The sequence below is a fragment of the Ruditapes philippinarum genome, unplaced genomic scaffold, assembly GCF_026571515.1.
Source record: "Ruditapes philippinarum isolate M1 unplaced genomic scaffold, ASM2657151v2 ctg9963_1_1_1_1, whole genome shotgun sequence".
NCBI lineage: Eukaryota > Metazoa > Mollusca > Bivalvia > Venerida > Veneridae > Ruditapes > Ruditapes philippinarum.
Window position 1 is genome coordinate 539 of NW_026866263.1, and position 26,776 is coordinate 27,314.

The 26,776-nt window shown below is 32.1% G+C and overlaps 2 long non-coding RNA genes across 2 annotated transcripts in view; both read right to left on the reverse strand.

Annotated features, from left to right (window-relative positions):
* Positions 1–630: 630 nt before the first annotated feature.
* Positions 631–26,776, reverse strand: part of LOC132731955 (uncharacterized) — a 49,814-nt gene continuing 23,668 nt past the window's right edge. Inside the window, exons 2-3 of the long non-coding RNA XR_009625958.1 lie at positions 1,921–2,041; positions 631–791 (exon numbers count right to left, since the gene is read on the reverse strand). This is a non-coding gene — a long non-coding RNA (uncharacterized LOC132731955). The remainder of the gene's footprint in view (positions 792–1,920; positions 2,042–26,776) is intronic.
* On the reverse strand, positions 23,814–25,689 carry LOC132731954 (uncharacterized). The gene is made up of 3 exons (XR_009625957.1): positions 25,493–25,689; positions 24,742–24,916; positions 23,814–24,493 (listed from the first exon to the last, which is right to left on the reverse strand). It is a non-coding gene; the product is annotated as an uncharacterized LOC132731954 (long non-coding RNA).

A 26,776-nucleotide genomic window follows, 5' to 3' on the forward strand; every position in this document is an offset into this window, starting at 1 on the left:
GATCTCCGGAAGCCTGAACGTGTGTTCTACACACTGCCTCCTTTTAAGTAATATTTCTGCCAAAACGTTTTAATTTCTTTCTGTCGGTTCAGCAAGTACAGAGCGAACAATTTTTAAGTTAAAAAAGGAGTATTTAGTAAGGTTGGCTTTGACCTGAGAAAGTTCAATCCTACGATAAGCATATCGATTAAGAAATTTCAATTTCTTTCAGTCTGTTCTAAGGTACACGACAACTGGTTACATAATGACAGATGAACGTTCTCTGTGAATTAACGTTCTTGGTTTTTTTCTCTTAGATCATCTATGGTCTCAAAACCCCCATAAGTAAGCTATTTTCTACCCAAAAGTGTGTACGGAATGAACAGGGATATTCCTCTTATATAGTTATCTTAGGCCGTACGGACGACATTTATTTGAACAGAAAATTAAAACGTGCTGGAGGCTCCGTTGCATATTTTCAGTGTTCTCGTAAGAACAAAAGTATGTTCATACATATTCTATTTAATACATTTATTATAAACTCTGTTGCATATAGATTTTAAATCAATGATTTGAAGAAATTGCCTTGTATATATTGAAGTCAGCAGTAGATATGCAATAAACAATACAAATTCATATTTGCTTTTAAACTTACTTTTTCTTCTGAGATACAATTTTATCTTTAGAAAACCATTTTATGTAAGGTGCCGGTCTGCCTCTAACTATGCACCGAAATTGATGTGTCCCGCCAACTACTGCAACAGCATCATGTGTCGGTTTAACCCTAAATTTAGGTGATAGGCAGCCTCCATCTGAAATTTTTACAAAACACTATATAACACATATATACTACTGCATAAGTATCATGCATAAAAAATGCACAAGCAAAATATGTTTAAAAAATCATATGCCATTAAACACCAAAAAGGAATGAAATTGAATGTTCTTTAAAAATGTTTTACAACTCTCATTTTAGCATCAGACCCAATGACTGAAATGTTTGCCACTAAATGTACCCACGGATCTGTATGTTTAAATCATCAAACAGGTATATCATAGTTTTAATTCAGTCGGATAAGAGATTATGTTAAGGCTGCAACAGAAAAAAAAAACAAATTAATACAGCATTTAAAACAAAGTATATTTAATTTATTAAAACGGCTACGATTTATACATATAATCGGCTGAAGCATTTCTGGAAAAAGTATAGAAATCAAAGTTTTTATGTACATTTCATATGTCAAATATTTTAAAGTTTTATTAATTTTTCACTGGAGTGTTATAATTATGGCCAAACATTGTTTACTTCGAAAAGTTTAGCTAACAGCCTAAGATAATTCATATGCTATTATAGTATATATTATATATGAGGGATGCTTAACAATATGTTAAACATACAGGTTTGAAGATGGTTTCAACATTTAGTTTTCAATATAACCCCGTCTTTCTTTTATGCATTTGACTTACTTTCCTATTAAGTCGTTAATGAAAGTTGTCTATCTGTTTCATATCATTTACTTATTTCCAATATTGTTTTCAGTTGATCTTGCATTATTAACGGTTACTATGCACAAACAAAAGATTGACAGATGCATAATATCAATCAGATATAAAACCGGCATGTAGCATATTGGGTCAGCACTTGAGTCCGCTTGGAGGACTAAGTACCAGTGTCGTTTGAAGACATATGGTCGGTATGACTTGAGTGCAGGATTCTGATCTTTTCTCAATTGATTATGTGTTATTACTTTATATATTTTCTGCGAAAACATGGTTGCTGCCCCGGTATGACTAGGACAAATTAAAGTCAAATCATGCAGAATAGTCTAGACCATAGTATTCTTCTGATTCAATCAAGACAATGGAAAGATCACTCTGCGTAAAATGGGGAAGTGTAAGCACATTTCCAAAATTGCAAACTAAAGTAACTGAACAACTCACCTAAAGCATCAGTAATGGTAACCATCACAACTAAAATGAGAACGTGTGCTAAACACATAGTCCTTTTATTCCGTGACAAATGTGAATCAAAAAGTATGATACAATTTCCCTTTTTCCCTTTCTGAAACAAAAAATTGAATTTATTTAGATGATCACTAATTATATTTGTATAATTATTACATGTTTTAATAGCATAACGTTATGTCTTAATGACAGCAATGGAGACAAAGTGTTTTGTTTTATCCTTGTTATATAATGTGGCTTGACATTACTTGTCTTTTTAACATTTAGACATAGTTTTACTATTTTGTGTATTTTATAATGTGCCTAACTACTCCATTGTAAATTGAAATAAATGTATCTTATATCTTATCTTTCACTAGCATTTATAAAAACAATATAAATAAAAGCACAAATGCATCAAAAAGGATTCATCCGTGACTGAGATTCGAAGTTCCAGCCTTCCACTTCTGAGCAGCAGTAACAAAGCTCTTGGGATAGAGAATTCATAATAAGTTGTCAAAGGGTAAGGCTGTTAGTTATGAACGTTGGTTTACACAAAACCGTAACACACATCACATCATATAGTAGTTAATGCACAATTGTTATACATCCCCTCTACAGAAAGCCCTATATGGCAATTTTTGTAAAAAAACAAAAAACAACAGAATGCATTTGAGACTTCTTTTTTCAGAACCATTTCGGTTTTCAAACTTAGCAAGGTATCAAGGACAATTCAATTTCTTTTCATTATGAATTGTAGCACATTGTTAAGTTCAATAATTAGCAATGCTCCAAGAAATAGTTTTTCATGCATTAACTTTTCCATTGCTTCCAAATGCAAGAAAGGAAAAAACTATTAAGTTTTCATAAAAAGAACCTTAAACTGGGAAATACACAATACTACGGATTTAACGGAAACTGTGAAATAATTAAAGAAACAAAACCCGAAAGAAACGAGGAAACGATAAGTCTGAATGACAAAATAAAATTCCCCTTGTGGCTTAGGGGTTGCCTATAATGGTGAGACATCCGAATTGCTGCAAATGGCCGAATAATGTGTTTTGAATTGCTGGAGTCTATGTCTCACATATCTCAATCAGGTTAGGGTGGTTTGACCCTTGGCGTTGTTGTAAGATGGAAAACCCCTATTTCTTTGTTTCGGCATCAAATCACATAGATTGTGTTGATAAAACAATACTGACAATCAAAATTAAAAGATTAAATCAAGGCCGGTATTTATGATATTTTGGACCCTATAAAGTATTGATAAGGCCAAATGAGACCATCACCATTGATGTTTATACTGATAAAGAGATAGATCATCCCGTGACAAATGCCATTTTTCAGGAAACTGAGGATGCTTCTATACCAGAATTCATAGATGTCACACCAGCATTAGTCAAGTATGAATATGGGAATAACCATTGTATGAAGATTACCTTATCGAATCTAACAACCAACACGGCTACAATTTCACCTAAAGAGATGATTTGCGAATTACAACCAGTTAACATCACAGATGAAGCATTACACAAATTGGAAGGTGAAGAGTTAGACAGAGCAAGAGCCAGAATAGTATTAGAATTGAATCTGGACAATAACAACTCGTTGACGGAGGAACAAAGAACAAGACTACGACAACTTTTAATGAAACATAGGGATATATTTTCAACTTCCGACATAGACATAGGACAGTGTAACAGAGTGAAACATAGAATTGATCTATTAGACTCTACACCATTCAAGCAACGACATAGAAGAATTCCACCATCAATGATAAATGAAGTAAGGCAACATCTAGAACAACTATTGGCATGTGGTATTATAAGACCTTCAAAATCACCCTTTGCTTCAAATATTGTGCTAGTTAGGAAGAAATCTGGAAAGTTAAGGCTATGTGTTGACTACAGGATGCTCAATGAAAGAACCATTAAAGACTCCTATGCATTGCCCAGAATAGAAGAGATCTTTGATTGTCTACATGGAGCCAAATATTTTTCAACCATCGACATGAAATCAGGATATCATCAGATAGAAGTGGAAGAAGAACATAAAGAAAGAACATGCTTTACAGTAGGACCGTTAGGATTGTGGGAATTCAACAAAATGCCGTTCGGATTAACTAACTCACCAGCAACTTATCAACGCTTAATGGAGGAATGTCTTGGAGATCTCAACCTGAAAATCTGTGTCATCTATTTAGACGATTTAATCATCTTCAGCGACTCTTATGAACAACATCTTGAAAGATTGGATATTATACTCACCCGCCTGAAGTCATGTAACCTGAAACTAGCTTCCGAAAAATGTGAATTCTTCAAACAACGAGTCAAATTTCTAGGTCATGTCGTGAGCAGTGAAGGCATAGAAACAGATCCAGACAAAATCCAGAAAGTACGTGATTGGCCAACACCAAACAATTCAGATGAGCTACATTCTTTCCTTTCATTTGCCAGCTATTACAGAAGATTCATTGAAGGATTCAGCAAAATCACCAGACCACTAGCAGAACTTATACCCCCAACACTTCAAAGAGAGGATGCAAGAAAAAGGCAACTAAACCATGGAATTGGACAAATAGTGAGCAAGACATATTTGAAGAGCTCAAGATAACATTATCATCCCCACCTATATTGGCATATCCGGATTTCTCAAAACCCTTTGAGCTACACACGGATGCCTCGACAATAGGACTTGGTGCGATACTATACCAACAACAAGGAGAACATAAAAGAGTTATTTCATATGCTTCAAGATCACTTTCGAAATCGGAAAAGAATTACTCAGCTTATAAACTAGAATTTTTGGCATTAAAATGGGCAGTAACTGAAAAATTTAAAGATTATTTGACTGGAAATCATTTCACCATATATACAGACAACAATCCTTTGACTTATGTGCTGACTTCAGCTAAATTGGATGCAACCGGTCAAAGATGGGCAGCAGCGCTTGGAGAATTTGACTTCGAGATACACTATCGACCTGGAATGAAGAATACAGATGCTGACGCCATGAGCAGATATCCTATAGATACAACCATTCAAGATCAGGAAGAAAGAACAACCATAGATAACAGCATGGTGAGAGCAATATGTGGTGTAATAAGTATTCCATATGCAGAGACTCAAACAATGAATGTCAACATCATAGATGCAACAGAAGACCCCAGTCAACCAATGGCCCAGATTGAGATGAGAGAAATAAGGAAGAAGCAAAGAGAAGACCCTTTACTAGACAGATGGAGAATAGCAGTGATAGATAAGACCATTCCAGATAAATGTTTTGATAAGAAAGACCAGATTATGAAGAAGAATTTCAACCATTTAAAGATCAAAAGAGGAATCCTATTTAGAGAAACAACTGAAGATGACAACAAGAAAGAGCAACTATGCATTCCAGATGTTTATAAAGAAGAAATTTTACATGGATTACATACAGATGTAGGACATCCAGGAAAAGAAAGAACCAGAAGATTGGTCCAAGAAAGATTTTACTGGCCTGGAATGACAACAGATATTGATAATTTTGTTTCAAAATGTGACAGATGCCTGAGAAGAAAGAGTCAAACCAACACAAGAGCTCCACTTGTTAATGTTCATACAACCTATCCACTGGAATTAGTTTGCTTTGACTATCTGACACTGGAATCATCAAAAGGAGGATATGGAAACATACTTGTCATAACGGATCATTTTACTAAATTCGCATTAGCTATTCCAACTAAGAATCAGACTGCCAAAACTACTGCGGAAACTTTCTACAATCACTTCATCATTCATTACGGAATTCCAACAAGACTACATTCAGATCAAGGAGCTAACTTCGAATCTCAACTTATCAAAGAACTTTGTGAAATCACCAACATTAAGAAATCTCATACTTCAATTTACCACCCGCAAGGTAATTCCGGACCAGAGCGGTTCAATAGAACGCTTTTGGATATGCTAGGGACTCTCGAAAACTCACAGAAAAGCGATTGGAAGAAGTACATCAACTCACTAGTATTCGCATACAACTGTACTCCACATGAGACAACCAAAGTATCACCATATGAGCTTATGTTCGGCAGGAAACCAAAACTTCCCATTGATATAACTTTTGAACAAGCTAAAGAAGATACAACTATCAAGAAAACCACTCAGGAATATATAGAAGATTTAAAAGAAAGAATGAATAGAAGTAAGGAGATTGTACAGAAACACATGGATTTGGCAAAAGCGAAACAGAAGAAATACTATGATAGGAAAGTTAGAGGTGCAAAGATTGAGATAGGAGATTTTGTTTTAGTGAAGATTTTGGCTCATAAAGAAGGAAAACACAAGTTAGCTGACAAGTTCGAAGAAGACATTTATAAAGTCATTGATCAACCAAGAAAAGACATTCCAGTGTATTTAGTCAAATCAAACCAAGGCAAAGAACGCACACTACACAGAAATCATCTATTCCTAGTTGAATATCAAGAAGCAAATGAGAACATAGAAGAGGTGAATGAGACAGAAAACAGAGAATCTGCAGAGGAGAAAGATAGAGATAAAGGGGATGCATCCGGAAAGAAAACATGTGACGTCACAGACTCAGAAGATTCAGATGATGAAATTGATGATATATTTGTTTCACAAACAAAAATAGATGGGGACGCCTATCAGTCAAGATGTAATCATTCTGAAAGTGAGAATGAACTTGAAGTAGAAACAGAAGTACCTGCAAATGTTGAAGAAGCAGATGTAATCAAAGACAGCGTACAAGTAATAGAAGAACCTGCAGTAGTTACCAAACAAAACGATTCTAAAGCAGCAGAATCACTGGTTGAAGAAGAGAAAATAGAGGAGGAGACAGATGTTCAAACTGACCATCTAGAACAAATTCACCTAATAGAAGAAGATTCAGATATAACCTGTAGTGTAGAGACAGAAGATGAAACCAACATTCAAGAACGTTTAACTGAAAGTAGGACAGATGAAACTATGACAGAAGAAGATACAAGTAGAGAAGATAGAACCTTACAAGACATAGACGGAGAGACAGTAAAGAAACAGGAGACAGAAGATATTGCAGTGAAGAAACGAAAGCGACAGTTACCACCACAACCAACTAGAAAATCAGAAAGAACGAAGAAAGCACCGGACAGATATAAGGACTATCATATGCATAGCATGATCAACAATAGGCCATATGATCACCGATTACAAGCATTGGAATCTATGATTGCTTCAGGTGTGTTGAAGAATATAGAAATAGACACTGCAAGGAAAATTGTTGATGCTATAATGAAATAAATGCTATATTGAATTGATATTGAATTGAAAATTGTACTTTACTGTACCAATAAATACAAATTTGAGATAACTAAATGTGTTTTAATATGTTTTTAATATTGATTTATTGCGAGGACGCATATGTTCCAAAGAAGGGGCGAGAAGAGAGAAGTTGAGCATATTTTTTGCAGGAAATATGATTATTGATCATAATTCGCGACATGACGCATATGTTTTTTTCGCAATAAGTATGATTATTTATCGTTCTTAAGCGACATTTTGTTGCTTTGAAATTGTTTTTTTCGCGACGTTATATGCTAGCACGTTGTTCGCGATATTTGCAAGAGAAATTGATGTCGTTTTGAGACACTATGCAAACATACTGATTTTATATGCTTTAAATTAAAACAATTTTTTTGTATTGAAATGTATATTGTTTAAAAATACAGCATTGTATTTTTGATGCTGTTACAATGATATGATGTATAGTTATTTTATGGAAAGACAAACATTTTGTTCTTAATTGTAGGATAACCTTTAAAACTGAATATATTAAAGGGGAATGTTTGCTTCCATGAAATGTTGCTAAATATATTTTAACTGACAGACTATTTGACATTACTATTTGACATGACAATGACATTTGACATGACAATGACGGGACGTCATTTTCTCAAAGCAGGGAAGTGTGTAACCAAAGGGAAATAATCAGTTGTAGTTTATTGATTGAAATCTGTAGGAGTGATTTCCCTTGGCTGTTTTATTAGTTAATCATGCGTGTAATTGTTCCCGCCGTTTTCTGAGTTGTCATCAGTTTTTGGTAGAAGGCAGACATGTTTTTCAGTTGTTTAAAATAATAAATTGGTTATTAATTCTTAAATAGGATTTTGGATTTTGGATTGAGGTTGGTGAAGTTTGATATTGGTTGCTTACTTTGTTTAAGTGAGTTACAAATGAGCTGTGTGTCTAAAGTTTATTAAAATAAGATATTCATGTATATTGTACATGATTTGTTTACAATGCATCTGATAATGGCAGCATATTTAAAGTAATATCTATTTGCAGTAATTAATATAAATCACTGTCATTCTCTATTGTGCACATGTTTAATTACAGTATGTTGCAGTAACATCACAAGATTGAGAGGATTTTTGTATGAGTGTCATTGAGTCCAATCCACAATTGGTATGTATAATTGTACAAGTCATATTATTGTTTTACTATTTTATAAGTTTACTATATTCATTTAATAGACCACTGGATGGAATTATTTAATATTTAATATAATACAGAAAACAGTACTTGGAATGTTCAGTCATTAATTTAGAAGTAATTAATTGATGTAATGGTTTAATGACTGTTATATTGGCTATTTGATGTGAGATGTTTGTTATAATCATGCTATGACTTAAATTGTATATATTGTGATGTGTGTTAATGATCTCAGTATGTACATGTATTTAGTATTGCTATATTTGTTTGTTTCAGGGCTTGATCTACTTATTGATCTACATATTAATCTTCATATTGATCTACATATTGATATCTTCTTGATACTGATTATATATTGATTGGTGCTTTTACAAGTGCTTGATGTGAAGTTGTGAATGTGATGTGACTTTAACCTCTTGGGTTAAATCTACTTGATCTTTATGTTGATATAGTAATATACTGAGATCATACAATGAATGGACATTTCAATTAAAAGTATTGAACGAACTCAGCCTCGTTGATATTTATTCCTTTACATCTTTAAGGGCATAATTTTAACAAAGGTAACAAAGATTTATATTTTCTTTTTTTATCTTGAATAAAGATTTATTTATGTCCAATTGTGTTACTTCTACAAAATTTGAAATATTTCTAAAGAGTGTAATTGTTTCTTAAAAAAGACAATATTTGTTTCTAAATATTTCACCAAAATTGATCACCATCTTCTAACAGTAGTACATGTGTGCTTAACAAAATTACTTCGTCAATAAGAGTACTATTTCATTCTCAAATTTGGTTATATTTGATTATTTAGGACTAAATGAAAATCATCATTTTCATCTCAAAAAAAATTAAAAAGACACTCAAAATGTTCTTTCCAATCTGTGACCGTTGTCGATTTTCGAGCCGATTGCCTGCCTACTGGATATATTTTTTTCACTTTGCTTCCGCATAAATCATCTAATTTCATTGTGTAACTTCTTAAATTAGACAATAACAAACAAGCTGAAAATATTTTGATACAAAGAATAAAAAAACAGTCAACCCAAGTATCTAGTAAACAAAATATCTTAAAACTCTTAGAATACTCTACTTTATCATCGAAATATATCTTTGATTCGAATCCAAAAATGTTTCAACAACATATGTTAAGTGTCTGAAGGGCGTCGGTCGCATACCTATAGTTGAGAGGACATGAAGTCACTTGTGAGATGATGTCATGTTAAATGTCCATTGTGTCATGGATATTGGTGTCTTAACGTGTAGCTGTGACCGTTCTTCTAGTTTCAGGTTCCTGACTTCGGTCCTTGGTGAATAGTTGACCTTTATAATAATAGCCGTATTTGCCTCAAGGATTGTAACGTAGCACACTGAAGTTGAGTTGAATCATTACTTTCAGGTATTATGTATTTGCGCAGCTCCTGTCGCCTTTGAATACGCGCACGTCATCGTAGCAAAATGAAACTATGATCATGGATGACTGCTTTGTCCATAACATTGGAAACATTAATGCGCTAAATAATGTCTGGATTCCATGGCCTATTTTCATATCATCATAAATGAGTTAAGCTTTAAGATCAAGATCGCTTGACAAATGATTTACCTGTTGTAAAGGATTTCGGATAACAACAGTTAGACTTTTCGAGTATGCGCTTCTAAATATCTTTTATTTTCACACATCAGCATAAAACAAAGCGATTCTCGACTATTATGTCTTTCACATCGAAACCTTTAAAATACTGTTTCAGCTTTAACGTTTAACGCCGCTACATATAACGGAAGTTACCTTTTTTCATAACAAACAATTACGTCAAAATGACGCGCTAAACTGTTCAGCGCGTAACGTTAAATAAGTTGGCGCCAAATAACGCTTAACGTAAGAAATAAATTATATATTTTAATTAGAATCGGTAATAAACGATTCTTACACCTGCCATCCATATTGAAATCACTTTGCGCTGCAGATCCTCCACAGCATTCTTTCAAGAGTGGAAAAGACCTTGTTTCGTTTGACCAACTCAGTGTGAAAATGGTCAATGTTCAAGCGAAGGTTTTCTGTAATATCCTCAATTTCCGACATATTTTGTCAAAAAAAGATGCCAAACTTTGTTGATTTTTGTCACAGTCTTCATTAAGAGCAATATTTTCTGAGCGTTAAGTGCTGATGTCTTCTCTCCTCATGAAGCGAGCGAATCTCATTTAACAATTTACTTCCGAATTTTTTAAAGCAGTTAAATGCGTTCCAGAATAAAAAAGGATGTCCTTTTTCCGGGGGTCGACCTCAATGCGCTTTTTCAGCAACAATTTTACATGCACAGAGAGAGCATAGACATAGAGCAACAATTCCTCTATCTTTTAAACCTGAGACGAAACGCATTGTACCTGTTTGTTCTGCGGATATATGATATACAACTATCAATTTCAAATGGGTTTATTTTCTAAGTGGTTGTTCGGAGGCATACATCTTACTTTTAATGTAACAGTAATTTACGCATATTACTAAAAAACCTTTTAATTGTAGACGGTCAATATATTTTTTTAATATGAAATTGAAAAAGGTTAAAAATAACACAAATATCAGATCATTTTCATTTTTTGTTGAGAATATAAAGTAGAGAGAGAGAAAAATACATCCAATATTAATGTGCATACACTAAAAAATATAATAATGGGCTATATAACATATTACATTTATTTATAAATTATTCATCTTACTGTTAGATAAATATATTTATCAAATAACTAATCGTACACGTTTGATCATTTAAGTAAACTGATTTTTATAAAACTTTTAAAAAAACGATAAGCATATGTTGTACTTAATTCTTATGTTTAAATGTAGTGTTAAATATATGTTTTATTTATTATACATTTTCGAAAAAAAATATTAAGAAGAATTGGTGAAATGAAATGCGTATTTTCATTTTCCATATATTTCTATGTTTAAGTTTACTTTTACTACAAAGTAACATATTTTCCGTACTTATCACTTGTGTCGTAACCACTTTTGTCAATATACATATTGAAATAAATGAAAAAGGAATGTAATCGCTGCAATCATTTTAAAACATAACAAACTATGATAAACAGATAATTCATCATTTTTCCAGAAATTCATTATTATCAAATTATTATATCTAGCATGTGTCTACAACAACTAGTGAAAAAATTGTTTTCATATCACTCGATCAAATAAAACATAGTCATGTAATTACAGATAAAACTTCATTATATTCTTGAATATCCTTAATATAAATTCAGAAATATTTAGAAAAATATTTATTACGTTTAATTTATTTTTCATTGCATTGAAATTATTTCGATATTGTCATTGGTGTCTTGTCGGATTATATTCTTCTAAGTCAGCCAAATCACATAATTATAGTGTAGACAAATTTCAATGCGGAACAAAAGAAAAATGTATACAATAAACAGAAAATTCAAGTTCTTTATTCTAAAGAATTTAATACAGGATTAATTTTCACATTGTGGCATGAAAGTTCTGATATTTCACTTGTCGCGAAATATTTATTTTCATACTAGTTTCAATGGATGAAAACAAATATGTATTTTTTGAAAAAGAACTCAAACATGTTCTATTATATCATGTATCATCTTCTTTTTAGCGTTTTTAAAAAAAAAAAAAACAAATGCAAATTCGGTCCTCTCTATTTTTTTATTTAAATTCGTACATAGTACCATACATGTGTAATCTATTGTTCAAGATATGTTTGTTAATTGATAGAAATAAAACAACAAAAATTTATAAATAAGCAAAGCATAATAAAATAAAGTTTGTCAGACAATCAATAAAATTGTAGATCAAATTCTAAAATCCAGGTACTGTTTGATATCTAGCTGATTTCGTCTATCACGTCTGTTGTTTTGTGTTGTTTGTTTCACATATCTGAAAACAAATAATGAAATAACATTAAATTGTTTTATGATACAACTTAGTTCTACCGTCATAATTTATCTTATTGATAAAAAAAAAGAATACAGTTTAGAATTTAAAAAGCCCTTTTGTCAATATTGTTAAATCAGATTCTGCATAAATGTTCACGAAAAGCGTAAAATGTAAATGTAAAAAAGATAAATAGAAGAAAATTACTCTCATAAGAAATTTATCATAGCTCATTTATTTCATTCATATAATATAATACATATCTTCTACACACTTTTCATTTGCTGAAAGTATTTTATATAATGAAATGAATCGATTAAATGAACAAACCCAGTAACCCTCTTTAATAGCATAGTATAAAGGTGTTATAAAATTAAAACAGTAAGGAAATAGCCCCGCCTATTTATAATCAAACGTTTGAATCTGTCTTACTGATAAACCAGTGAGATCCATTACAGCTGAGATAAGGGTTAACTCACGCGTAATCTATCCAGTCCTACGCATTAACCAAACATTTCCATCCCCCCCCCCAAAAAAAAAATAATTTACTATCTCTGGTCAGTGATGAGCATTTAATCGTAATTACACGGCTTGTCACTGTATCACTGATAGCAGCACCATTGAATGTTTTATGATCCTATCATGTTACAAGAATGTATAGTTTAAAGCTGGATGATATCACATTAATTGAAAAAGTTCAAGGCGGGGTGGGAATACTTCTGAAAGTATTCATGCTATAGTTTTGAATCTTATCGCACATGATAAAGTACATAAATTTAAAGTTAGAAGTAGATACTTTAGAAATAAAAAAAAGTAAGTGAAAAGTAACATTTTTTAAGAGAAAAAATAAGTTCATGGGGAGATAATTATGGAAAAATTGGTGTTAAAACATTGTCAAATAATTTTTTATGATGTAGATCTAGTTGATGCTATGGAAACTATGTTTGAAGTTTAATGTCAATCCTTTAATATGAAATGAAGATGTAAGAGTAAAATATAACATTATTTCAAGGAAAATTATATGTTCTAGGGTATATAGTCCTGGAAATATTGTGGTTTCAGAGTTTTGCATCTTATCAAATAATGTGGATGATGATAAGGAATATATATTTGAAACCGATACCTTAAAAAATAACAAGAGCTGTCACCCAAGTGGTGAAAGCTCCTGAAAAGGTTTCAAGCATGCAGGTATTATGAAAAAAAAAGAGAATGAAAGTAACAAATTGCTTCATATTGTTCTTTGAATTATTGTACCTGTAATATCTAAATGTGATAGCATGAACCTGCAAGATATAAGTGTGACCTTGAACTTTAACTATTGAATTTTATTTATTATAAATTTAAAAAAAAATTATCGTGTGTTATAAAGTATATTTACAAATAATTGCTAAGTTTCACAATTCAATTAAGCCGCAGACCCGGTTAAACAAGAAAGGAGAAAAAAAAACATTGATAAATTTCTACAGAAATTTGATTCTTCAATGTTAGGGCCATTAATTGAGAATACAGAGGGCCAATTAATAATGACAAAATTCTCAACTCATTAATGGGAGACGTACAGTTAATAGTGATTTACTAGCTGATAAGCCCTTACTGAGATTTAGCGGGCTGGAAGGGTTAATGCGTAGGACTGTATCGGCTAGTCGAAGTTCATGACCTCCTGTGTATTATTTTACAAGTGTCTGCAGTTTGTATTAATTTCAACAAGGCATATAAGATATAAAGTTTCAGGGTTCTCACTTATTATTTTCTTCACATGTCATCTTATAGATAGATACAAGAGACTATGTATTTAGATATTTTTATTCTAAATGTTCGAATAATATCGTTTCAATCATTTCATCCATATGTTTATATCATTTTTTTTGTATCTAAATGAATTATAATGATTTTCTAACAATGTGCAAAGATAAAGAAAATGTTACTTAATTATGTTCTTTAAATGAATGGGAAAAATACCGATTTCTGTTCATTTTTCATTTCTTCCTTCAAAAGAAAGTAACCTTCTTTGTTTATTTGTGTGTCAATATAATCGATAATCGACGACAAAGTGATGTGCAATGTTCATGTATATGGAACAATAATTTCATAAGAAGTCAACTTATCAACCGCCATCCCTTAAAGATTTTCACATTATATTCTAAAATTAAAATATATAAACAATCACTACATGGCATTGATACATATTTTTGATTCTGAACTGAAAAAAATTAAATAAATACCTTAAATTTGCATCTGATGATCGCATAACCTTTTGCTCAGTTTAAGTACAATCCTTTTGATTATAAAACAATAACACAAATTTACAAATTGTACTGCTGAACATCAATTCTTCCATGACGGTGAGATAGAGATAAAGCCCGCTAAATTCGTTCCAGATTTTATTACACACATAATTATACGAATACCGCGCTGACCGTGCATTCTGTCCACCAACAGAAAAATATTTCAATGATAGAGTGGTGTAACACATAGTTGCAGATAGCCTAGATATATGGCAAATGAGTTTTAACAAGATACCAAAAATTAAAAAAAAGTTTTTAAGATAAAAATGGTAGCATGTCTGATGCATATTGGACCTTTAAGAAGTACATATTGCAGGGGTTATGTATTTATGATTAGATTTTACGGCACTCTGAAGTTCTATCTTTAAAAATGCTATTATTTACTCAGTATACAAAACAAGTCGCTAGAAGATAAACAGCATCTTATATAAACATTAAATGAAAAAGAATCACAGATAATTAGACTTATTTTCTATAAAGATTTGTTTTTTTCTAGATTTTCTAAAATGATAGTTTTTTTAACACCACATTGTTAGTAAGATCAGTAACTGTTCTGTTAAGATTTTCTGATACTTAAAAAAATATTTCAGATTAATATTAAGTAGGAAAAGTTAAGCATTTTGATAATAATGGAAACTTCAGGTCTATATTCAGGTTGTCTAGAGTGCATCTTTTCTGTTCATATGTAAATCATGCTAGACTGTAAGGTCATTCATTCGCGGGCGATAAGAAGTGTCAAGATTGTAATCAGCCGTTACATCTATTGACAGAAAGTTGTTGATGAACCCTCCGCAAGAAATAGCTGAAGAAATACATGACTGTATGTTTCGCCTTTTTTTACATTTATTAAAGACATTTGATATACAAATAGAACTTTAACCGTGTAACAGAGCAACCCGTTTAACAATCCGTTGATCCAATATCATTCATGTATAATTGTTTAAAAACAGATTGATTAGATGATCACGGACACACAAGAGCAAACAATAAAAGTACAAACTAGAGTGAAAAATATCTCGACATTGTGGGTTCGATTCCCGGGCTGGTACACTAAACTTTCTAATCAGTCTTTCGGATGAGAGTTTAAATCGAGGTCCATTATATGAGCGTTTAAACACTAGGCACGTTAAAGAGCCAGGAAAATCATTTAAAATTGGGGGATTTTAATAATCTTTAATGACTAATACTCTTCTGGGGCATGCTCATATGGGTATCATCAGGCGAGTATAGATAATTTTAGACGCGCACACACTCAAACAAACACACACACACACATACACGAAACAACGAGTTTCAAAATATAAGAATGTTACAAACTCAACCTAAACGTCAACGCTGAATTATTCAACTTTGCGCCTGTTCATCCTTCTCGTGTTTATCAAATTTATTGTATTTTACACTTTTACGTGTCTAATTCAAACAGAACAGAACAGATATTTTATTCAAAGATAGAATAGCCATTATAGCCATTATAAAGCTTTGTGACGCAATACAGTAGGGTGAACGTGTCAGTTTACACGCAAAACGCACGTTACACGCTATACGAACGCACGATACACGCTATACGGACGCACGTTATACGCACGCAAAACGAAACGAAATACGCAGACGCACGCAAAACGATATACGCTAAACGAAATACGCTAAACGATATACGCACGCTAAAACGCACGCAAAATGAAAACGTTTCTAAACCTTTATTAAAATATCGTAATCATTTTAAGTTTTTAACAACTTTAGCTACATGAAGAATTTTGATTATCATATATATGGTAGCTAGAAATGTATATTTTAAACGAGTTTATGTAAGAACTGAAATGCACTCAACCTAGCACCGAAATTAATTTTTGTCACAGCCTCAACAAATGATTTTTAGAAATATTTATAAGCTATCATGCGCTAATATCGAAAGTAAAATAGTTAGGGTAACGTGTTCCTTTTTATGCGCAATCGGATAAAGAACTATCCCTTGCATTCACTACGTAATCTCTACGTAATAGTCCAACATGGCCGACATTGAAAATGCATTGCAATTTTTCATAAATATACAGTGCTAACAATTAAATTCAGATGGATTTATGAGGCAAATCTATATTTTAAGTGAGGATGCATCATAAACAATCGAACTATATAATCTTGAGTGTAAAATAAAGGAATGAACTATTTTGACAGAAGTCACGAAAACAGATTAAAAACACAGGATTCTACCACGGATAACATTCAGGGAAATGGATAACATTAAAGGGAAAAGCTTCCAGAATCAAGAATGATTAAATTGCTGGCACAATACGTAGATTTAAGTTGATGTCCTGTATGTTTCATTGGGACGTCGCAATATTTACTGTGTTGTCGCCAGTAAAAGCTTCTCAAAACGAAAGTGAAAGTAGAAATAAACAATACTGAAATCCAGTGAAATCACTAAAAAAGGTAAAATTTCTAGGGCATTACAATATATGAGTATATATAATAATATGAAAAAGGCAAAGCCTCAAAGCGAGCTCGATGTACTTTTTACGTGAAATAGTATGAAATAATCTCTCATTTTTATTTCAAATGCAGTAACGATTGCGTGTGACGTCACACGTACTGTGTGTTAAATATGGCTCCGCCCCTGTCGTGAAATGAATAACGAGTTTTGAAAACGTTGATAAAACTTTGGTTATTTTATTTCACTCTATATTTTTTCAAGCGAAATAAAGATTATTTAAAGTGAAATAAATGTAAAACTTAAAACGTTTGCGACATTAAAATAGCGTACTTGATTTGTTTGTTTTGCATGTGCTGTTTGGCGCTACATTGTGACGTCACATAAACAATACTTTAAACGTCTGTACAGCGTTAACGACTGAATAAAAGATATTAGTGTTCGGATTCATTTTCTTAGTTAGACCATTTTTTTTCATTCTAGATAGTTTTCACAACAAAATTCGACAAAAAATTGTTTTTATTTATCAGATTTCAAACAAAATGGCGCCTTCGATTTTCATTTTTTATACACATCTTCCGTTATTCTGGTTCCCTGCCCAATTATGGTTCCCATAGACGTGCGCGGGTGACCAGTCAACACATCCGTTTTCAGTCAGAATTCCTCAGTTTTTATCGTTATCTTTAAATTCTAAAGGTTGCGATGTGTCCAATTCGGTACTTTGGACGAAAGTTTTCAAAACCATCACTTAGCAGGTACTCGCGTTACCGTAAAGCTCGCTTTGCGAGCAGGCCCTTCGGGCCAGCTCGTCGAGCTCGCTATTAAGAACATAATTTTATTTTAGGTCTGAAACTGTAATTGAGAGGAAAAAAATGAGGAAAATAAGGAAACTGGTTGTGATGTGAAGTTATTTGATTTACAAAGACAGCACAACAGAAAATATTTTTCATATCACTTAAAATTGAAATTTATTGACATGCGCTTAATATGTATTAATATGCTTTATCACAGACACACACCGGTGGCCGTGCCGATTTTGCCACTCAGTAAATATGGTATTGCACATCCGTGCATATAATTTGACGTGACGTCATTAGCGTTATACAAACATTGTGTAAAGACGCGCTAAATGTTAGCGTTATACTATAGGCGCGTAAATGAAAAACTACTCTTATTTCTCTTTTAACGGTCATTATTTTGTGTATGTGATACAGTAGGGTGAATGTTCCAGTTTACATGCAAAACGCACATTCCGGAAAAAACACACGCACATTACATGCTATACGAACGCATGTACCACGCATGCTTTATGAAACGAAATACGCAGACGCACGCAAAATGAAATACGCTAAACAATATACGCACGCTAAAACGCATGCTAAATAGAAAACGTTCCTAAACGTTAATAAAATATCCTTATCATATAAATTTTTTAACAACTTTAGCAAGATCGTTTAGTGATTTGATTAAATAATAGCTAGCCATTCATGTATTTTAAACGGGTTTATGTTAACTAACTTATCTTATGTCCCAGGATAGAGCTTTAATGATATCAATCCGCGAATGCACTCAAGCTGGCACAATATTATTTTTTGTCGGGCAGCCTAAACAAATGATTATTGAAATTATAAGCCATCAAGCGCTAAAACATGCATTAAAAATGATTTAACAGGGTCGTCTTTATGCACATTTCTGAAAAAAATGCTTTGCTTTATACCAGGAATCTCTTGGATAGATAATAATTACTTCAACACCGCTTCTGGCGTAAACAAAATAAAACGAATGGTAGTGACTTTAGCAAATCAGCGATAAAATTATCAAATCATTTACATACAGGTGAACAAAATTAATACATGACCTTTTTAAATAAAAGAAAACATACATTGCAGACCGGTAGCCCAACATTTTTTCCAGACAAGGGCACAGACATTTGGGGTTTGGAGCTCAAAACGCCTTTAAAATCCAAATAAAATGCATATTTGTCAATCCCAGCACATGTACTGATCATATATATAAAAAAACTTAATATAAGCCGTTTTGAAAAAATTTCATATTTCAACATCTATAATAATACACAAGATAAAAATGTTCGCCGGAAAAAATCCGCACCCCTACCGTCACAATCACCATGTATTTTAATCCATTTCCAATATTTTCACATAATCCTTTGGTCAATCGACACAGAAGATATAATTCTTCACGATGATGGTCAATTTTAAACTTCAACGGTAATATAAACAACGCAACAGCCGAAATAAACATCAATATTATCGCTGTTTTTTTTTCAACGACAAAATGTTTCGATAAATTCAATGGACCATACGGCTATGAACGAAGCTATCCGATTATGTGGCCCCAGCTTTGCCGTGTGCAAAATGCGCAGCGCTTTTAAGTTTGGGAACCACATAATCGGATAGCTTCGTTCATAGCCGTCTGGTCCATTGAATTTATCGAAAGATTTTGTCGTTGGAAAAAAACGGCGATAATATTGATGTTTATTTCGGCTGTTGCGTTGTTTATATTACCGTTGAAGTTTAAAATTGACCATCATCGTGAAGAATTATATCTTCTGTGTCGATGGACCAAAGGATTATGTGAAAATATTGGAAATGGATTAAAATACATGGTGATTGTGACGGTAGGGGTGCGGATTTTTTCCGGCGAACATTTTTATCTTGTGTATTATTATAGATGTTGAAATATGAAATTTTTTCAAAACGGCTTATATTAAGTTTTTTTGATATATATGATCAGTACATGTGCTGGGATTGACAAATATGCATTTTATTTGGATTTTAAAGGCGTTTTGAGCTCCAAACCCCAAATGTCTGTGGACAAGGGCTAAATCTATATGTTTCAGGACAAAAATTGCACCTCCTGGACGTTTCGGCCCTGAAAGTTTCAAGCTCAATTTTTAACCACCTTTTGTTCAATTTGATAAATATATATAATAAATACCATGCATTATGGGTTATAATATATTCTAACATGACCGGCATTTACCCTATTGAACATAGAAGAACAGAAAGTGTGTGTTATTATGCAACAGATGGAATGTTTGACATTCTATATTTAGACATGTAACGTAATCATTATACACGTGAGGTAACCACTAAAAATCTGACACGCTGAAAATAAGTACGGAAACAAATCAGGCGCAAATTTGCTTAACAATCAAGTGCGGCAACATTTATTTGTTGATGTCGTGTTTAAGAATCGAATTAATATATCCAAATCAGTGATTTTATCGCTTGATAAAATCACTATTTTTTGTTCGAATGTGCATCATTATATCACTCGGGCTACACCCTCGTGATATAATTCCTCACATCCGAACTCCAAACAGTGATGTTATTGATTGATAAAATCACTGTTTGGGATATATTATTTTTTATTAATATAATTATAATATAAAACATACTTGCAAACATCATTGATATAAAAAAGATTTCCGGTGATATAATGTATAATGAAATTTCCCTGGGAAAATAAATATTAATTAAGTAATAATATATCCCAAATAGTGATTTTATCACTCAAAAACATCACTGTTTGGAGTTCGGATGCGAGGAATTATATCACGAGGGCGTAGCCCAAGTGATATAATGATGCGCATCCGAACCACAAACATTGATGTTATCAAGCGATAAAATCACCGATTTGGATATATAATTTCAATTCTAACACGACATCAACAAATAAATGTTGCCGTACTTGATAGATAAGCAAAATTGAGCCTTATTTGCTTCCGTACTTATTTTCCGGGCGTCAGATTTTTAGTGGTTACATCACGTGTTAAATGATTACGTCACATGTCTAAATATAGAATGTCAAACTGTGCATCTGTTGCATAATAACACACACTTTCTGTTCTTCTTTGTTCAATAGGGAAAAATGTGGGTTGTGTTAGAATTTGAGTTTTATATGAGTTCTGAAAAAATTATCAGCTGTAAAACTACATGCATATGTTTATATTTAATTTTTTTTTTTTTTCAAAGAATTAAATTCCATAAAAAGATATTGATAAAATATGTTTTAATATAACAGATAAGAATGATTATAGAATTATAAAATGCCTAATGAAATTTAATGAATTAAAGTGTTATATTAAGAATAAACTTCTATTTTGGGCCCCGAAACTGTAAGCAATAAAAAATGAGGAAAATGGAGAAACTTGTCAGCCTCATGCACCTCGATCCATAAGTGCCAGGAGGGGAGGAGTGTTGGACTCCAATAATTTGTGAATCATGTGTAAACCGTAAAGTATATGGATTTACCAAAAGAGCAGCGCATCAGAAAATAAAATTATGTTTCATAGCATTGAAATTTATTGACATTTTATGCACTATAATTATGTTATGATTATGCTATACATGTATTATTATTAAGGAACATTAAATGCCTAATACCTTCCTTTTTTGTTACTGTCACAAGTTAAAAAAGAAAGGTGCAGCCTCACCAGGACTTTAACCCGGGACCCTTGGAATACTGTTCTGCCACTCAACCGACTGAACTATATTGTATTAGGCTGCTTACGCATCATCTCCCTATATAGTGAACAGTTCGGAACCATTACATATTCCCCTGCTTTATTGAAATTCGTCCTTGAATGGGTACAGTGAACAATGTGAAATAGGACTTTGAGTTTTATACCATCCATCACAGTTCCCTTTGGAATAGGTGAAGGTATGAAACTTCAAGGCCAATTTCACATTATTTTATTACTAACTGTTGGTAGTCAAATGTCAAAGGGTGAGAAAAATATGCAGCCTGACTGGGACTTGAGCCAGGGACCCCTTGAATACAGTGTCGAAGCTGACTACCGGCTAAGCTATCAGTCTGCTTGCACATCTTCTCCCCTCAATAGTAAACAGTTCTGAGCTGTAAAAATGAAAAAATCAGTTTTACAGTATCTTTTTTGTGATTCCATATACCATGCCAGTAATGGTCCCCTGACGGGGAAGGGAACACTTCCTTACTGATAGTGGATCTGAACCCCTCTGCCTGCATTATAGGACATTTGCCTTACCTTTTTTTATCTTTCAATGAAATTTGGTGGATTTTTTTCCATATCAATCAAACAGATGTAATTGTTACTCAATATTATAGTAATATGTTGCCTTACTAACTTGGTTTCATTTCCTAGGAGGTTATAATAAGGTAAAATTTTTAAAGATGTAATGTATTTGCTTCATCATAGAAAATTTGCCCTATCTTTCTTCATTGTCAATATAATTCAATGGGGTTTTCTTATTTTAGTCAATTAGATGTAGTAGTTACTTGATAGTATAACATTATTTGGCTTTACTTACTTTGTTTCAGTGACCAGAAGGTTATAAGTTGGTCAACTTACCCAAATTTTAAATGATTTAGTGTGGTAAAGTTATTAATAAGGCATTATAGAACATTAGCCATTATTTCTTAATTTTCAATGAAATTTGTTGGGATTTTCTTATATAAGTCAATTTGATGTAGGTATAACTTAATATAATAATACTATGTTGCTTATATATCTTTGATTCATTTACCATGAGGTTATAATCAAGTGATATTACTCCCATTTTTAATGAATTAGTGTGTAAGCTTGTATAGTTATACATCATAGGAAATAAGCCATAATTTTTTGAATAATCAATGTAATTTATTGAGATATTCTTATTTCAATCAATTAGATATGCTTGTTAATTAATATTATTGATTTATGTTGCACTTATAATTCTGTTTCATTTCCTAGGCTGTTATAATAAGGTAAAAATCCCCATTTTGTAGTGAATTGGTGTTCTATCTTAAGACAGTAAGGTATCTTAGGAAATTTGCAATAACTCTTATATTTTGTAATGAAATTTGGTGGGACTTCCTTACTTTAGTCAATTAGATACGTTTGTTAATTAATATGATAGATTAATGTTCCTCTTATAGCTTTTTTAATTTCCAAGGCTCTTATAATTAGGTAAAATTTTCATATTTTGTAGTGATTTAGTGCATTATCTTGGACATTTAGGCATCTTAGGAGATTTGCCATAATTCTCATATTTTGTAATGAAATTTGTTAGGACTACCTTATTCTAGTCAATTAGATATGTTTGTTAATTAATATAATAGATTTATGTTATATAAAAAAATTCTGTATCATTTCCTAAGAGGTTAATTTTAAGGTAAAATAACCCGGTGTATCAACATTTTATGTGGCACTGCTTTCGTAAATAGTTGGGGTCCACATAGAATTTACTATAACATTTATATTCTTCATGGACAATTATTGAAATCTTCTTTTTTAAGTCATCTTATTAAAGCTTTTAATTAATAAAGTTTATTTCAATTACATTACTTTTCATAGGGATCTTGTGAACTGACCTACCTATGAAGCATAAAATTGATATTGAAGGAAAATTAAAATTACAATCAATTGAAATTGTACAGGTCCCAAAAGATATATTAGTATGCAAAATGGGTTTTTGTAAATTTATATAAATACATAGGCGATATTTAAGTATATTATAGTTAGAATTTTATCAGTTATGTGGTTTATAACTTACTTGAGGAAAGTTAAACAAGTGACTTGGGACTACAGCATACCTATCTAACTCAGCTGAGAAAAATCTTCAAAGAATTATATGGTTGTATATGGAAAGGTTATATACTTTTAAGTTAGCAAAGGGCGACACAGGCTCATCTCGGGTATCTCAAAGGGGTATTATGTTAAGTAATGATTACGGATTGATAAACCTTAAAAGTGATTTTAGATACATGTAATATACAGAAAAAAAAATCAAGGAAGCTATATATGTTTATCAAAGTGGGTTATATTCCCGGCTACAGAATGTCCATGGATTTCCATGGATATAAGCATGGACAGTGTCCATGGAGTATTGAAACACTTGTCCATGGACAATTCTTTATATCCCTGGACAGTGTCCATGCTATCCATGTCCATGCTTACCATGTCCATTGTCCATGATACCCATGGACAATGTCCATGATGTCCATGGACAATGTCCATTCTTACCATGGACAATGTCCATTCTTACCATGGACAATGTCCATTCTTTCCATGGACAATGTCCATTCTTTCCATGGACAATGTCCATTCTATCCATGTTCAAAACCAATTTTGAGGAATCTTTTATGACATCCATGGTCAATGTCCATGATATCACACTTGTGTTGAGATACCTGTTTAAAAGTCTGTAAAAAAAGGTCCCACATAATCTTTTTCACTTGGGAGTTGCACTAGTGTAACAATTATTTTGAATTGACAAGGCTGTAAAATTATGACACATTAAAGATTTATTTACACCATATATGAAGTAAAACAAGTTCTCAAATGTTCTCATTTATATTGTTCTGAATGGCTAAAACGGCCACAGTTTATTTTGTACACATATTTATTGTTTCACTGTTTTGTTGGCACGAGATGGCTTGACAATGTCACGCAGCTTTTCCCTGACCATCACTGGTGTGACATGCGGAAAATTCCTTTTGATGATATCTGTAAAGAACATAACAAATTATATAAATATTGACTTGACAAATCAATTTAATATACTTAACCCTTGAATAATTAACAATTTAAATTATCTACATGGACGAGTAGCAATTTGAAGACACTTAAAAGTCCTGCAAGACGATTGGCTATGAAAAAAAATTTTCAATCCCTGTTAAAAACTTCCAATGAAATTCAAAAACTTTCAATGAAATTTAAATAACCAAAAAAAAAAAAAAAAAAGAAACACTGACCGTAAATTCCTGTCAACTTTTCTTGGTCAACAGGTGGCTTTTTTTCGCCACTTTTGGATGCTTTCCCTGTCAATGATTTTCCGGCATATTCCTCCTCTTTATACAAAAAGCGGAATAGAACAATGACCATCTTATTGTAGGTGGTTATGCCAATAACCTTGCTTTGCAGTTGGTCCTGAAATGTAATATTGGCATTTTCAGTTCTTTTGGATTCTTTGTTATCAATTTTAGTACTGACATCATTTGTAGCATTTTTGAGCTTAATTCATAACATAACACCATTTGTATTAACGATTAACGAGGTTGCCCTTTACAACATAATTAGTATTGTTTAAAACATGATTGATAAAAAATATGAAAGGGTAAAAAAAGTTAAGATGGAAAACTTTCAATTAAATGATTTTTTGCAGAATATCAGCACAGAGTTATCAAGTAAACACCATGCTTTGATGAAAATGATTCATTTTTTGGTCAAAATCAACATTATGATAAACTTGTGTCAATTATTTCCCTGCTTTTCCTATATTTATATAATGACAACTTTTATGCTATGGCAGTTTAAATTACTCAATCCTTCACAAGTACTTGATTACCACTGAAAGTTTGAGATTTGTTCAGTGGAGTCAGTATAACAATAATTTATGTATAAAACATGAAGAACAACATTTTGTTCAGACTTTGGAAAATAACATGCATTTATATGAAAACATGTTACTTCGACTTTTTTCAACAAAACAAACTAAATTATTACCAGGATGGTTTTGTAAGCATTCTGTATTCAACAGTACATTTATCACTTTTCCCTCATCTGACATCCTTTGAGTTGAAACATCTCATATGTGACTCCAAGACTTGAAAGTTTGCAACCTAATATGTTGAAAAAATAAACATATGTACATGAGTAACAAGAAATTACAATTAAGGCATATTATGAATTTTATTAAATGTGAATTTGGAAATTCATTGCTTGATCAATCACCAATATTTTGAATGTAAAATTGTAATCTCTGATTTAAAATTCCCGCCATTATTTAAAAATGAAAAAGATTTCCTTAACTATTTATATTGAAAAGTTACATGTATGTAGAAATACAATAACTGAAACAATGTATACTTGCAATGAAAGTTTGAAAAAACTAAAATAATAAGTGTTAAAAAATAAAAATACATTTGTACCAGAGACATAGATAACAGAGATAAGCAGCTCCTATATACTCCATTGAAATATCACTCATGCCTATCAAAAAGTGAAAAATTAGGCATTTTGTAGCAAATAAAACTCAATGGATGTACATTTGATCCTTTAATATTATATACCATTTGAAAGGTAAATCTTTTATCTATTGCTGCATGTTAAAATATTGATAACTTTCCATACCTTTCGCTTAGAAAAATAGAGCAGAACATACCCACTGAGCCAGTTTTTTCGTCAAATGAATAGTTTTGTAACAAAAATTAATAGGTAGTTCTCTTTAAAAACTGATGTATCATTTATTTAAATTGGAACTGTAAATATTTTTACCTGCAGCCATAGACAAGTGCATAAGCTTTCAGAAAATGTATTGTTTTCCTGATTTTGATATCTGGTTAATAAGTTTTACTTGCTACAAGTTTTAAGTTTACCAGGAACGCGTGATATTTTAACTGGTTAGGAAGTTGCCTATCTCTGTTATCTATGTCTCTGTTTGTACTTACTGTTAGAAATGGTTATATACATGTATTTCCCTCCATTTTAACTGAATCATGAAATACACATGTTTAAAAGTTCATATTTCCAGGAAAACTCTTGTAAATTTGTCCAGTTTAAACTCATTTGGTCTTATTTCCAATGCTCCAACATAATATTTCAAGTTATTAACTTTTAAGCAGTATATTTAGGCACTAATAAACATTATCTTTCAATGCTCCTGTTCAAATGACCCGCCTGGAAGGAGTGTTCTGACCTGTGATTTGTTCTGCAAGGGTATTAAGTTACTTGGGAGCTACAGTGTAATATAGTATGTTGTAAAACCTGCTTTACCTCTTTCTATTCTCT